The following is a 13,337-nucleotide window of genomic DNA, read 5'->3' on the forward strand; positions in this document are numbered from 1 at the left end:
TATTTCTGGCTATTCCTTTCTCTCCCCCTCAAGTATCTATTTTACAATGGTATGCAAAGGAAACCAAGATTCAAAAGACAGCCAAGCATCTTAACATTATTTCCCCTCTTTTACTCATGCAAACCATGCCTCAATTCCTGTATTCCAGAGCCCTGTTGTTCCAGGGTTGTGCATGCATCATTATTTACCTCTGTCCCACTTAGCCCATGCAAACCTGCTTAACTGTTCTCCCATCCGCCTTGTTCTACCATTCCCCTCCTCTTTCTTGTATATTGCCCCCCTCCCCAGCACCAAAATTATCCTGTGTCTATTCCTTACCCTGTGCTCCACCTTCCCCTATCCCCTCACACTCCCCCTCCCCCCCAATGATGTTTTGTCAGAGCTGGCCCATTGTTTATTTGTTGGTGTGAATAAAATTCATCTTCCCTACTCTAGAGTCAGGGTAAGGGGTGAATTTTATTCATACCAACAAATAAACAATGGTCCAGCTCTGACAAAACTCCATTCTCCCCTACTCTAACAGTGGAGTCCTGGTGTGTTGCTGTTGGATAAGCACTGGAGTGCTAACTACAAGGTTGGCAGTTCAAACCTATCAGCTGAGTTTTAGAAATCCTACATGGGGTTGCTATGAGTCGAAACCAACACTTGCCACCATGACCATCACAACACTCTAGCATGTGCCCCAGAGGGCAGGGCGGTGTCTGTCTTTGCTCAAACCTGCATCATCGGGGCAGCTGGCAGGAACTCAGGAGACACCAGGGCCTGGTCTCCCACTTTCTCCTCTGCAGCTCAGTCTTGTCCAGGTTGTTCTGGGTCAAAGCCACAACCAATAGGTATTGATCCCTTGCTTACCTGTCTGATCTCATCCTGCTAGAATGATTTGTGACATGGAGCCTGTAGCCTGTCTCTTTTGAGTACCAGCTGTACCACTTACCAATTCCATGATCTTGGGCAAGTGACTCAGCCTCTCTGTGCCTTGCTTTCTCATCTATGTGAGGACAAAATACATTAACTCATGTCAAACACTGTATCAGGCACATAGTAAGTACTTGATCAGCATTAATTATCATTGTTGTTATGTGCCACCAAGTTGCTTTCGACTCATAGTGACTCTGTATAGGGCTTCCAAAATGAGAATGATGGGTTTGAACCACTGACCTTGTGGTTCAAACCAACCTTGCGATCAAGCACTTATCCTATGGTGTCACATAAACTCTTTAACAAGTTAACTTTGAGTTGATTCCAATTCATGGTGATCTGCGTGTGTCACAGTAAAACTGTGCCCCATGTGGTTTTCATTGATGATTTTTCTTGGAAGCGGATCAGTAGGCCTTTCTTTTGTGGTGCCTTTGGGCGGACTTGAACCTCCACTCTTTTGGTTAGCAGATGAACACATCAACATCAACTCTTTGCATCACTCAAATTTCCTATCCTTAACAGTCCTTCTAATTTCATCCTATGGCTCTCCCCATTTTGTTGTTGTTGTTAAGTACCAGTGAATTGATTCCAACTCATAGCGACCCTGGGTAGGATTTCTGTGGGGCTGCTGGTGGATTTGAATTGCTGATCTTGAGGTTAGCAGTTCAGTGCTAGTCCTACAGCACCAGTGACTGAGCAAAATGGGGTACAAAGAGTTATAGTCATTTATCAAAGGTCAGACAGCTGGCAAGCAGAGTCGTAGAACTACAAACCCCATGTAGTATGAGCTCCGAGCCTACAGTCTAGCACTGGATGGTCCTGGTGTCGCTCTGTAGGATAAGCACTGGACAGCTAACCACAAGGTTGGCGGTTCAAACACACTAGCCACTTCTTGGAAACCCTATACAGAACCAACTCGACGGCACTTAATAACAACAGTTCTAGCCTGCACACACTAGGGTCTTCCCTATCGGAGTAGATTTCTCTCTTAACAGCTAGCATGGGAAGGAAATCAGGTTTTGGGGTCTCAGTGTTCTTCTCCTGGCCCTTTGCTCATTTCTGACACTAACAATCCCTTGTTCATCAGCAGCTGCTGAGACTGAGAGGAAACTGGGGTGGTCCCACTGCACCCGTACCCCAAGGGGCCACGACAGCCTGGGATGAAGTGAGGAGATCTCCAATGGCGAGCAGGATTGTGTAGGGTCGTGGTTCTTTTTTTTTCCCTTCAGGTACCAACAGCTCTTTGAAAATAATATTTTGCTGGTGAAAGACTTAGGAAAAAAATTACATCAGAGTAATGTGACACTGTGGGATAAAGCGCTGGACCACAAGGTCGGTTTGAACCACAAGGTAGGTTTGAACCACAAGGTCGGTGCTTCAAAACCAAAGCCGTTCTTGGAAACCCTGTACCTATTCCACAGCACTTAACAATAACCAATAGAGTAAGAGAATATGCAAATAGGACAAGAGCATAGCCAATGGAAAAGAATTCTTAGTCTTAGAGCCTCCTCACTTAGAAACTGCCAGTACTCTCAGCCTTTTGTGTCTTCTGAGTTGCTGTCCTATCAAAGAACAAACACCTACGTGGATGCATCACTTTCTTTTTGATATAAGGAGCGACTGGTGGATTTGAACCCTTGACCTTGTTGTTGAGTCCAGTGCTGATACCACCAGGACTCCATAGTGTTCCATATGTAACGCTCTGCGCCTTGCTGTTTGTCACTCTATCAACATTAGCACCAGAGAAACCTGAATGACAACCACTGCCTGAAACTCTATGGAGCTCAGTTCTACTCTGACACACAAGGGCTTGCTACGAGTCAGGATCAGCTTGAATAAAGGCAACTGGTTTAAGACTCAATAATATGATGAATGTTGGCAGTTCGAACTCATCCTGAGTCACCTCAGAAGAAAGTCTTGGAGATCGGCTTCGCAGAGGTCACAGCTTTCAGAACAGTGTGGAGCACAGCTCTACTCTGCACACAAGGGGTCGCCATGACTCAGAATGGACTCAATGGCAGGAGGATTGGTTTGGTTGTTATATGAGCAGGAACCCTCCTGTCTTGTTTTAGCTGGGTGTCTCCAAAAGCAGACCCTGAACAAGGATTTGGGATAGTTTATGTTTGAAGTTGGGTGCAGACAGCCCAGTGAGGGATGGGGAACTGAGGCAGGGAAGGGAAGCATGTGCTGAGATTTACTGGTAGAATTCTCCCTTTTTGTGCGGGAGACCTAGGTTGGATTCCCTCCCTGTCCGTGGACGATGCTGAACAGGTTTCAGTGAAGCTTCCAGACTAAGATGGAGTAGGAAGAAAGGCCTGGTGATCTACTTCTGAAAATCAATGGTCCCATGTACAATCACAGGGATGGTGTAGGAGTGGACAGAATTTCCTTGTATCGGGGTTGTGATGAGTTGGGAGCTGACATGATGGTAGCTCAGAAGAGCAGTGGGGTCTTGTAGAGCACACCTCAAAATCTGGGGTGTTTATTCACCAACTCCCATCTCACGTTGATTGTGGGTTGCTTCTGACAAGTGTTAGTTTCTGGGTACTCTGTAGAATGGGCTATGTGAGTCTCTGTACCGGGCAAAAGACTTCAGGTCCACAGACTGAAGGAGGACTTGAGGGGGACTCTCAGAGTGAACACACCTGTCCACTGAGGTTGTAGGGGATCTCCAGGGTGGACCCGGGGATCCTGGAGAGGCTACCTCACACGTTTGTGGCTTATTTACCTCATCCTTTCTTGTTTTCTGTGTGATGTCTTTGCCTGACTTCCGACTAGGGTCTGAAATGTTTTTCTGGCTCATTCCCCTTTTTTGGTACCCCACCAAGTAATGACGCATAAACAAATCCATTGTTGTGGAGTCTGACTCTTAACAACCCTATAGGACAGAGGTGACTTTACAAGGCTGCAAGTCTTTATGGAAGCAGACTGCCCTATTGATCTGCTATCAAGCGGATTTGAACCACTGGCCTCTTGGTTAACAACTGTGCCACTGGGCTCCTCTGACAATGCCTGGACACCATCATCTTCTCTCTCATAAGTTACTCATCCTCTCCAGTTTCTTCCTGCGCCATCCCCCCTTAGTCCCCACAGATGTCCCCTTGGCCCTTTCACCTTAAGGGACCCAGGGGCCTGGACTAGGTGGACTCTGAGAAAGAGCCTATGGAACCCTTTGGGGTAGATTTGTGAGGGGAATGCTAGCGGGGTTTCCACCTCCCCCCAGTATGTGATGTGGGCTTGGGTTGGCAGATCAAAGGGCTTTTTGTTGTTTCATTTTCTTTCCAGAGGCTTCTTGCTGGGAAATCAGGCTGCGAGGCCAAGGCAAACAGATTGGAGCTCTAATGGAGCACTGCCTGCTTGTCCTGGGTGAGGGAGATCGGGGTCTTGGTGTTTCTGAGGTGCTAGGGCAGAGCCACAGGTGGGCTCTGTCCCAGAGGGGATGGTCTTAGGTGGCTTAAAACAGCAGGTATTTCTTGTCATGCAATTCTGGAGGCTAGAAATGTGAAGACCCCAGGAGCTGATCCATCCTGTTTCTTCCTTCCTTCTGGTGGTTCCTGGCAATCTCTGGTGTTCCTTGGCTTATAGGAGATCCAGTTTCTGCCTCCGTTGTCACATGGTCCTCATCCCTGCATCTCTTTCTCTGTGTCTCTTCTCGTCTTTTAAAAGGACACCAGTCACAGTAAGACCCAGTCAATCAGTATGAGAGTCCTTAGGTGGTGTAAATGATGAAGCACTAGAAAGGTTGGAGTTCAAACTCAACACAGAAGCTCCTTGTAAGTAAGGCTTGCCAATCTGCTTCTAAAAGGTCACAACCATGAAAGTCATACGGAGCAGCTCTGGTCTGCACACATGGGGTTCCCGTGAGTCAGCATTGACTCCACAGTAGCTAACAACAGCAAGAAGTCAGCATGATCTCATGCTAACTTATATCATCACAAAGACCCTCTTTTCAAGTCGGATCCTTGTCCTACTTCCCTAGTGTTGCTATAACAGAAATACCACAAAAGGATGACTTTCACAAACAGAAATGTATTTTCTCACAGTTTAGGAGACTAGACATCTGAATTCAGGGGGCTGACATTAGGGGAAGGCATTCTCCCTCTGTCAACTTTGGGGGAAGGCTCTTGTCTCTTCTGAGTTTTCTATTCATCTGCCATTGTCATGCAGTGTGGCAGCTCACTTTCCCCATCTCAGCTTTCCCACTTGCTTGTTTAATCTCTTTTATATCCTATGCTAATACTGCCTAATTAACATCACAAGGAAAAAAAAACCATTCCCAAATGAGATTATAACCAAAGGAATGAAACAAAATCAGACTCACTGCCATCACGTCAATTCTGACTCCTAGCAACCTTGTACAGGATGTCCAAGACTGTAAATCTTGACCGGAGCAGCCAACTTCATCTTTCTCCCTCAGAGCTTTTGGTGGATTTGAACTGGCAATATTGCAATTAGCAGCTCAATGCCTAACCCACAGCATAACCAGGGCTCCTTAACCATGGGTATTGTTGTTGTTGTTGTTAAGTGCCATTGATCGGGAATAGGATTTATGACACATACTTTGGTGGAGAAAGTTCAATTCATAAGGGTCCCATTCACAGGACTTAGGACATTAGTATAACATTTTAGGAGATGTAATTCAATCTAAACAGGACTCTTCCTTTCTCTGAGTCCATAGCCCAATATAAAGAGTGGGAATACTGGGGACTAACCTCAGGGCCTGAGAATGTGGGGTTTTTGTGGAATATGGGGAGCTATGTGGGGACTTCAGTCTTCTTGGATCAACCATCAACACTCATGGAAGCAGCAGTCAAGAAATCAGACAACGTATTGCATTAGGCAAATCTGCTGCACAAGACCTTTTAAAAGTGTTGAAGAGCAAAGATGGCAGCTTGAGGACTAAGGTGCACCTGACCCAAGCCATGGTATTTACAATATCCTCATATGCATGCAAGAGCTGGACAGTAAATAAGGAAGACCGTAGAAGAATTGATGCTTTTGAGTTATGGTGTTGAAGGAGACTATTGAAAGTGCCATGGTCTGCCAAAGGAATCAGCAGATCTGTGTTGGAAGAAGTCCAGCCAAGAGTGCTCCTTGGAGGCCAGGATGGCCAAACTTCATCTCTTATACTTCGGACATATTGTCAGGAGGGACCAGTCGCTGGAGAAGGAGATCAGAGAAAAAGAGGAAGACCCCCAATGAGATGGATTGGCCAAGTGGCAGCATCAATGGGCTCAAGCGTGGCAACAGTAGTGAGGTTGGCCCAGGATCCGGCAGTGTTTTGTTCTGTTGTACATAGGGTCACTATGAGTCGGTACTGACTCGATAGCACCTAACAACAACAACAACAAATGTGGGGATATTAAAAGAGCTGGACCACAGACTAGGTTTAACTCATGACTCACTGTATCCCTCTGTTCCTCACCTCACATAGGGAGAGCACTGGCCTAGTAGTCCCAAGACAGAGTGCTGTGGGAGAGACTGAGGGTATAAGAAATGGTAAACAATTAGAGGTTGGAGTCGTGTCCGACCTCAGTCTCAGCTTGGCTCTAACTCTTGTCTCCTGTGTGGACTTCTGGTCTCTCGGTCATAAAGGGAAGAGTGTCTGGGCTGCTGGTTCTCAGGGTCTCCTTCAGGTAACATCTCTGCTCTTTTTAGGGTTTCAAATAAGGAACAGAACCAGAATGCGTCCATCCCCTGGAGGACCATGCTCAGGAAACCGGGCGTGACTGTTGATGGAAGTGGAGGTGTTGTTTAGATACACTAGGAGGGGAAGAGGAAGACCCAACGATATTGTTTTCAATAGCTGGGATGATATATATGATACTTCCTCCCTTTTATTTGATAATTTCTCCTCCTCAAAGTTGTTTGAAGGAAGAAAGTGTCTCATGATTTGCTGCACGGTGAGCTCAAATAACAAACATTCCTTTTTCAAAGTGGTTGCTATGTAATTGAATTTAAATAACGGGCAATTTTTGTTTCTAAGTAGCCCAGCCATTCAAAATAGGTTTGAGGTCTATTCAAATCTGTTGGAGAAGTCTGAACATGTGTGTGTGTGTGTGCACAAAGAAAAAGACCTCACCTGTAGAGTCGTTTTGGCAAAATAATAAAAGTGGCAATAATACAATTAAATAAAGTTGTGGGTGTGAGTCTGTTCACATCTACTGGTGATGGTTTGGGTGCATCTACTAGCCTAAAGGTTGGTGGTTTGGACCTATCCAGTGGTACTGCGGAAGAAAGGCCTGACAATTGCTTCTGTAACGTTTGTTTTTGTTAAGTGCTATGGAGTCAGTTCTGACTCATAGTAACCCTGTTCAGGGTTTCCGAAGCTGTAAATCTTTACGGGAGCAGAAAGCCTGGTAGTTTCGAACTGTTGATCTTGCGGTTCGCAGCCCGATTCGTAACCACTACGCCACCAGAGCTCCTGTAAAGATTCTGTAAAGATTTCAGCCACGTAAACCCTATGGAATAGTTCTGCTCTGAAGCACATGGGTCACCAGGGGTCAGAATCAACTGATTCGGCACTAGGTTTCCGGCTTTTGTTTTTGTTTTGGTGTGAATTTGTGCATGCCTGCTGGTAAGAAACACAGTCACAACCCGCTGTTAAGGATGGGCTTAAAATCAAGCACCATATTAGCAAAAAGTGCCGAGGAGGAGAACTCCAGCTTCAGATGAGGGTTCAAATTCCAGCTCTGCTATAAACACACCTGCTGTAACTGCAAGTTGTTTATCTTCTCTGAGTCTTCAAAGTTTTCTCCTTTAAAAAAGGGGGCAACAAAAATGGGAAGATGGAATGAGAGCATGGGTACCAAGTACCTAAGCTGAGGATGGCTGTGGGCGTCACCTGTCCATCAGCTTCTCCCCTTCCCTGTTTGTTCCTGAAGCACAGCACAGCTTGGCCACACACCGCCTGCTGCCATATGCATGATCTCATTGGATGAGACTTTCATCCCTATTTTGTGGACGGGAAACCTGAAGTGGTGAGGATACTGATTCTCAGAGGTCATCCAGCAGATAGAAGGGAGTATGAGAAGCTGGAGGGGTCTGTCTTAAGGATGGCAAGGTTTGGCTCTTTCCATGGTAAAGGCATTTTTGTCTGTGAGGTTTGCTGAATGCAGACTAGGGCTCCTGTTACTGTTTCTTGTAAAGCACCTCTCCTTTTCCCTCCCTCCCTCCATGTGTGCACTAGACTTTTACTGAGGATTTGAGGTTGAGAATGGGACACCCAGCCCAGAGCACAATTTATAAGAATATCGACTTTCCTGTCCTTAAAAGCCTTTTAGCCATACCCACCATCAGGAACTCTTTCCCAGCCCCTGACTAAAGCTGGGCCCCCTTCTCTCATTGTAACTTCTCTCTCCTCTCTGGCTTCCTCCACCCCATCTCTCCCAGACCCTTCCCAGTTTATTCTATATCTCTGCTCTCTTGGAGATACTTGGAGCGACCCTTCCTCCCTTATGCAAGTGACTCTGGCTTGGAGCAATGGGGAGATGCCCCCCAGCAGCCCACTCCTGGCCCCCTCCTGCCATACCAGGACTCTGTCTTTGCTACAGAATCTTCTTCACAGGCCCTGGCAAGCCTGGGGCTGAGTGTGCCTACTGGGCTAGCAGGCTGGCATGTCCCTGGGCAGTTCCCATCTTGTACCCACAGAGGCAGTCCTGTAGCAGACCGAGGGCTGCTCCTGATTCTGTCTGACCCCCTGAGGCAGAACTGTACCTTGGCACCTCCAGGCCCCTGAGAACCATGCTCTTAAGAGTCTCTTATGGGAAGGGACGGCTCTATCTTACCCACGTCTGTGTTCTTGCCTCCCCTGGCGCTGAACCGGGGTTGTAAACAGGAGGAACACACTTCACCCCAGAGAAATTCAGGAACTGATGGTACATGTATGTGTATGGATTCCAGCTGTGCCCTGAACACCAAAGGCAGAGAACCAGTGTGATGCTGAAGGCAAGGATGACCAGTGGGGAACGGAAAGAGAGCCATGCTGTGCAGTGGTGAGAGCTGGCCTCTGGGGCTCTGGTCACTAGGGGGTTGATTCCAGTCCTGCCACTATCAGGTTTGCGTAACCTTGGGCAGGTTAAGTGTGGGTTACTCACCTGTGAAGTGAGAAAGCAGTCGTGTCTGCCTCACATGCTCTTGGGAGGATGAGCCACCTGAGTAACTGGAAGTGTCCAGTGTAGGACCAACCAGGGTTCCACAGTCCAGTCCCCAAGAGACTAGGGATGTGAGAGACTGGACCGCTTGGAGCCCAGGACTGCCCACATTTTCAGTTGCTGTGGTCTTTTCTCGTCTCATTCTGTGCTCTGCCACCCATGGGGGCAGCAGGGATTATTCGTTCAACACCACAGGCACTTCTGAAATCCCATTATCACTTCCCAGATAAAGAGGACAGGCAGGGAAGGAAGCTCCAAAACTCCAGAGAAGGAAAAGACTTTGGAGAAAAAGATTAAAAAAAAGCAGTTCTCCATGGAAGAAATATTCTTGTAACAATTCTAAGACCCCATAGTGAGCACCTTCTGCTAATAAAACCCAAAATCAAACCCCCTGCTATCGATTTGACTTTAAATCCCAGGGTTTCCAAGACTGTATATCTATGGGATCAGACAGCCTCATCTTTCTCCCGCGGAGCCACTGGTGGGTTTGAACCCCTAATCTTACGGATAGCAGCCCAAGGCCTAGCAGCCCATTAGCCTAATTGGGCTAATGTTGTTAAGTGCTGTCAAGTTGGTTCTGACTCATCACAACCTTGCATAGGGTTTCAGAGGAGCGACTGGTGGTTTTGAACCACCTAGCTTGCAATTTGTAGTCCATTGCTTATCTGACAGTGCTACACAAAAAGACAGATTTGATGGGGAGCTTGTAAACCAAAATCTAACCTCTTGCCATCTATTCTGATACAGAGTAGGTTTGCAAAGCTATAAGTCTTTACAGAAGCAGTCTGCCACAGACCTTTCAGTTAGCATTCGAGCACTGTAAGCAGTGTGCCACCAGGGTTCCTTATAGAATGGCCTCAGAAAGGTAGATGCTAGGGAACTTTTCACTTTCCAAGCTTTGTTTTGTTTTGTTTTTCATTTCCAGTGTGAGTGAGAGGAAAAGAACAAGAGGGAACCATCTGCCTGGTTGAGAGGGAGAAAATGAGATTGCTTGGTTTTCATTTGCAGCAAAATGCACTGTGAGTTTTCCTACAAATGTTAATAAAGACAGAAAGCGGTGAGACAACAGAGCCCTCCCGGGCTGCCGCTGAAACACCTCCAATTGGAGGCTCCTCCGTGGGCTTATGTGTATTAGCGCTTCGGAAAAGGGCAATTTCCCGCAATGTCAGATCACCAGTCTCAGCTGCATTAGGGAAAATCTTTTTCTCATAGCTCAGGGATCAGTGTGAGAATGCCACCTCACCTGCTCCTGGCTGCAGCCCTGTGTCGGAGATCATGTTGGGACCCTAGCCTGCAGCCCACCTGGCTCTGTGGCCGCAATTTACTGCCTCGCAGGGAGGAAATAAAGCACATGTGACTGGGTTGAGAGGAATGAAGCCACTGTCTTGTCTAGGGATACCTAATTGGCTTGGAGAGGCCCCCAGGAGGAGGAGAAAGAGCCCTGGGTGGAAGGTGGAGGTGTGAGTTCCAGGACCAGCTTGCAATAGCCTGGCTGTGCAACCTTGAGTAAGATCCCAGTTCTCTCTGGGTCTGTTTGCCAGCTCTAAAAGCAGGAAAAGAGTCAAAAGAATAAAATCACCAGAACTGAGACGGTTATCTTCACAGCTAACTGTGCAGGGTTGGCATGGAGCTCAGAATCAAATAAGCTGAAAGGTAGAAGCTTGGGTCTGGTTCTTACTTTGTTTGCTTAGAACTGTCCTTGTTGTACGAAGGCTGAGCCATCTAACAACGTAGTAAGGGCTTTGGGAGCAATGATGAACAGCAGGAGCAATACGGTGTGACCCCTGAATGGCAAATACTGTTCATCTCAGATGTCAACTTTAATCGATTCGTAGGGACAGTCTTGAGCCAAAGTGAAGGTGAAGTTAGCAGGAAGGAGGAATGCCAAGATGAATTGTTGGAGTCTGTCATAGTTGGAGATTGGTGGAGTGCAACAGACAGGCCCTAGGTGGTCCAAATGGTTTGTTCTTGACTACTAACCTAAACGTTGGTGGTTTGAACCCACCCAGATGAGCTGTAGAAGAAAGACCTGGTGATCTGCTTTCATAAACTGTTCCGTAAACTATGGCGCGGTTCTCCTTCGTAACACTCAGGAGGCTTCCTGAATTGGAATCTATTGGAAGGTAACAGATTTTTGTTTTTGTTTTTTGGTTTGGGGGTGGTGGAACTGGGCAGTGGCCTAGAACTGGGAGAACTGAACTAGGAACTGGGGAGTCTGCATGCTCTATTACTGATTTTATCATATGACCCATGGTGGTGATTCTTCATTGGATTAGATTTCAAAATAATTATCTTGGGTGTCCCTCTGTCAGAAAGTCTGGTTGGCACTCTGGAGGTTTGGAGAGTTTTGGAGAGGATGCCCCAGTGACGGTATTATGACACATCTTGGTAAGGGACCACTGACAGAGCAAGTCATTGACAGCCGGTGGAGGCCTCAACTCACTCATCGGTTTATTGGAGTATTAGAATTTGGTCTGGTCCCTGAAGTAGTGAGGTACCAGGGCGTGCCTAAATAAGATGGCCTGGCCAGTGGGTAAGATGGATGAAGCACATCTGGCAAGGTTGTAGAATGGTGGCATGTAGACCAAAGCCAAGCTTCGGACATGTGTTGTGTGACTTGCAAAATGTTTACAAAGTGAAATTTACTCTGCATCAAAAGCGTGGTAAATGTAACTACAGTAGAAGATGCACATGTAACTTACTCACTGCCGCTGAGATGATTCTCACTCCTAGCAACCTTGCATAGCATTTCTGAGGCTGTAGATCTTTTTGGGAGCAGAAAGCCTCAGCTTTTTCTTGCAGTGGATTTGAACTGTTGACCCTGTGGTTAGCAATCCAGTACTTATCCTACGGAGCCACCAGGGCTCCTTGCACATACAACATGACCCTGCCATTCTGCTCTTAGGTAAATGCATATACCCAGCAGAAATATATACTACTATTATGGATGGAATTGTAACTCTTGAAATATGTGTTGAATTCCTGGCCCCTATACCTGTGTGTCTCTGTTGCCGTTGTTAAGTGCCATTGAGTCTAATTTTGACTCATAGCAACCCTGTGTAGAGTTTCTGAGGGTTTGAACTGCTGACCTTGTGGTTTTAAGTCCAGTGCTGATCTCCAGATGGTACAAATTGTTTGTGCTTGATTACTAACCTGCTGTGGTGCTCTAGGATAAACACTGGACTACTAATCAAAAGGTCAATGGTTTCAACCCACCAGCCGTGCACCCTGGAAACCCATATAGGGTCAATATGAACTGGAACTGACTAGACAACACTTAACAACAAAAACAACAATCTAAAAGTTGGATGTTCAGACCCACCCAGAGGTTCTGTGTAAGAAAGGCCTGGTGATTTATCTCCATAAAGACTGTTGTTGTTAAAGTGTCGTCAAGTTGGTTCTGACCCATAGCGACCCTGTATAGAGTTTCCAAGGAGTTGTTGGTAAGTTTGAACCACCAACTTGAAATTCATATCGACCTTGCAGTCTAGTGTGTTATCCTACCATGAAGATTACAGCCCCCCACACCCCAATTGAGATTACAGCCCCCCATACCCCAACGGAGCAGTTCTGCTTTGGAACACATGGAGTCTTCCTAAGTTTGAATCAATTAAAAGGCAACGAGCTTGGTTTGTAACTATGATCCTTATGAAAATAAGTTCTTCTGTTGTTACATTAATGAGTCCACACCAGTAAAGAGTGGATACTTAACCTAATCATGTCTGAATTATTCATACGAGATCAGAATGTACACACACAAGTGCATGTGGGGCTTGGGGGAAGACAAACACCGTGTGCGGATTCTCTAAAAGCCAAAGAATGCCAAGGAACACCCATGACCACTGATGAGGAAGGAAGTCACATGGTCAAGATTCTAATTTGAACTTTTAGCTTCCAGAACTGTCAGAAAATGTTTTGTTCTTTACAGTGAATCACTGTGTTATAGAAGCGTTGTTGTTGTAGGTAATAGTGTTGGTGGTGTGCCGACAGGTCAGTTCTGACTCATAGCAACCCTGCTTCTGAGGCTGTAAACCTTTATGGGTGCAGAAAACCTCATCTTTCTCCCTTGGTTGTTGTTGTTAGGTGCCATCAAGTTGGTACCGACCCCTAGTGACCTTATGCACAGCAGAACGAAACACTGCCTGATCCTGGGCCAACCTCACTACTGTAGCCATGCTTGAGTCCATCGATGCTGCCACTTGGCCAATCCATCTCGTTGGGGGTCTTCCTCTTTTTCTCTGACCCTCCACCTTACCAAACATGATA

The sequence above is a fragment of the Chrysochloris asiatica genome, unplaced genomic scaffold (genome assembly GCF_000296735.1).
Source record: "Chrysochloris asiatica unplaced genomic scaffold, ChrAsi1.0 scaffold00075, whole genome shotgun sequence".
Lineage (NCBI taxonomy): Eukaryota > Metazoa > Chordata > Mammalia > Afrosoricida > Chrysochloridae > Chrysochloris > Chrysochloris asiatica.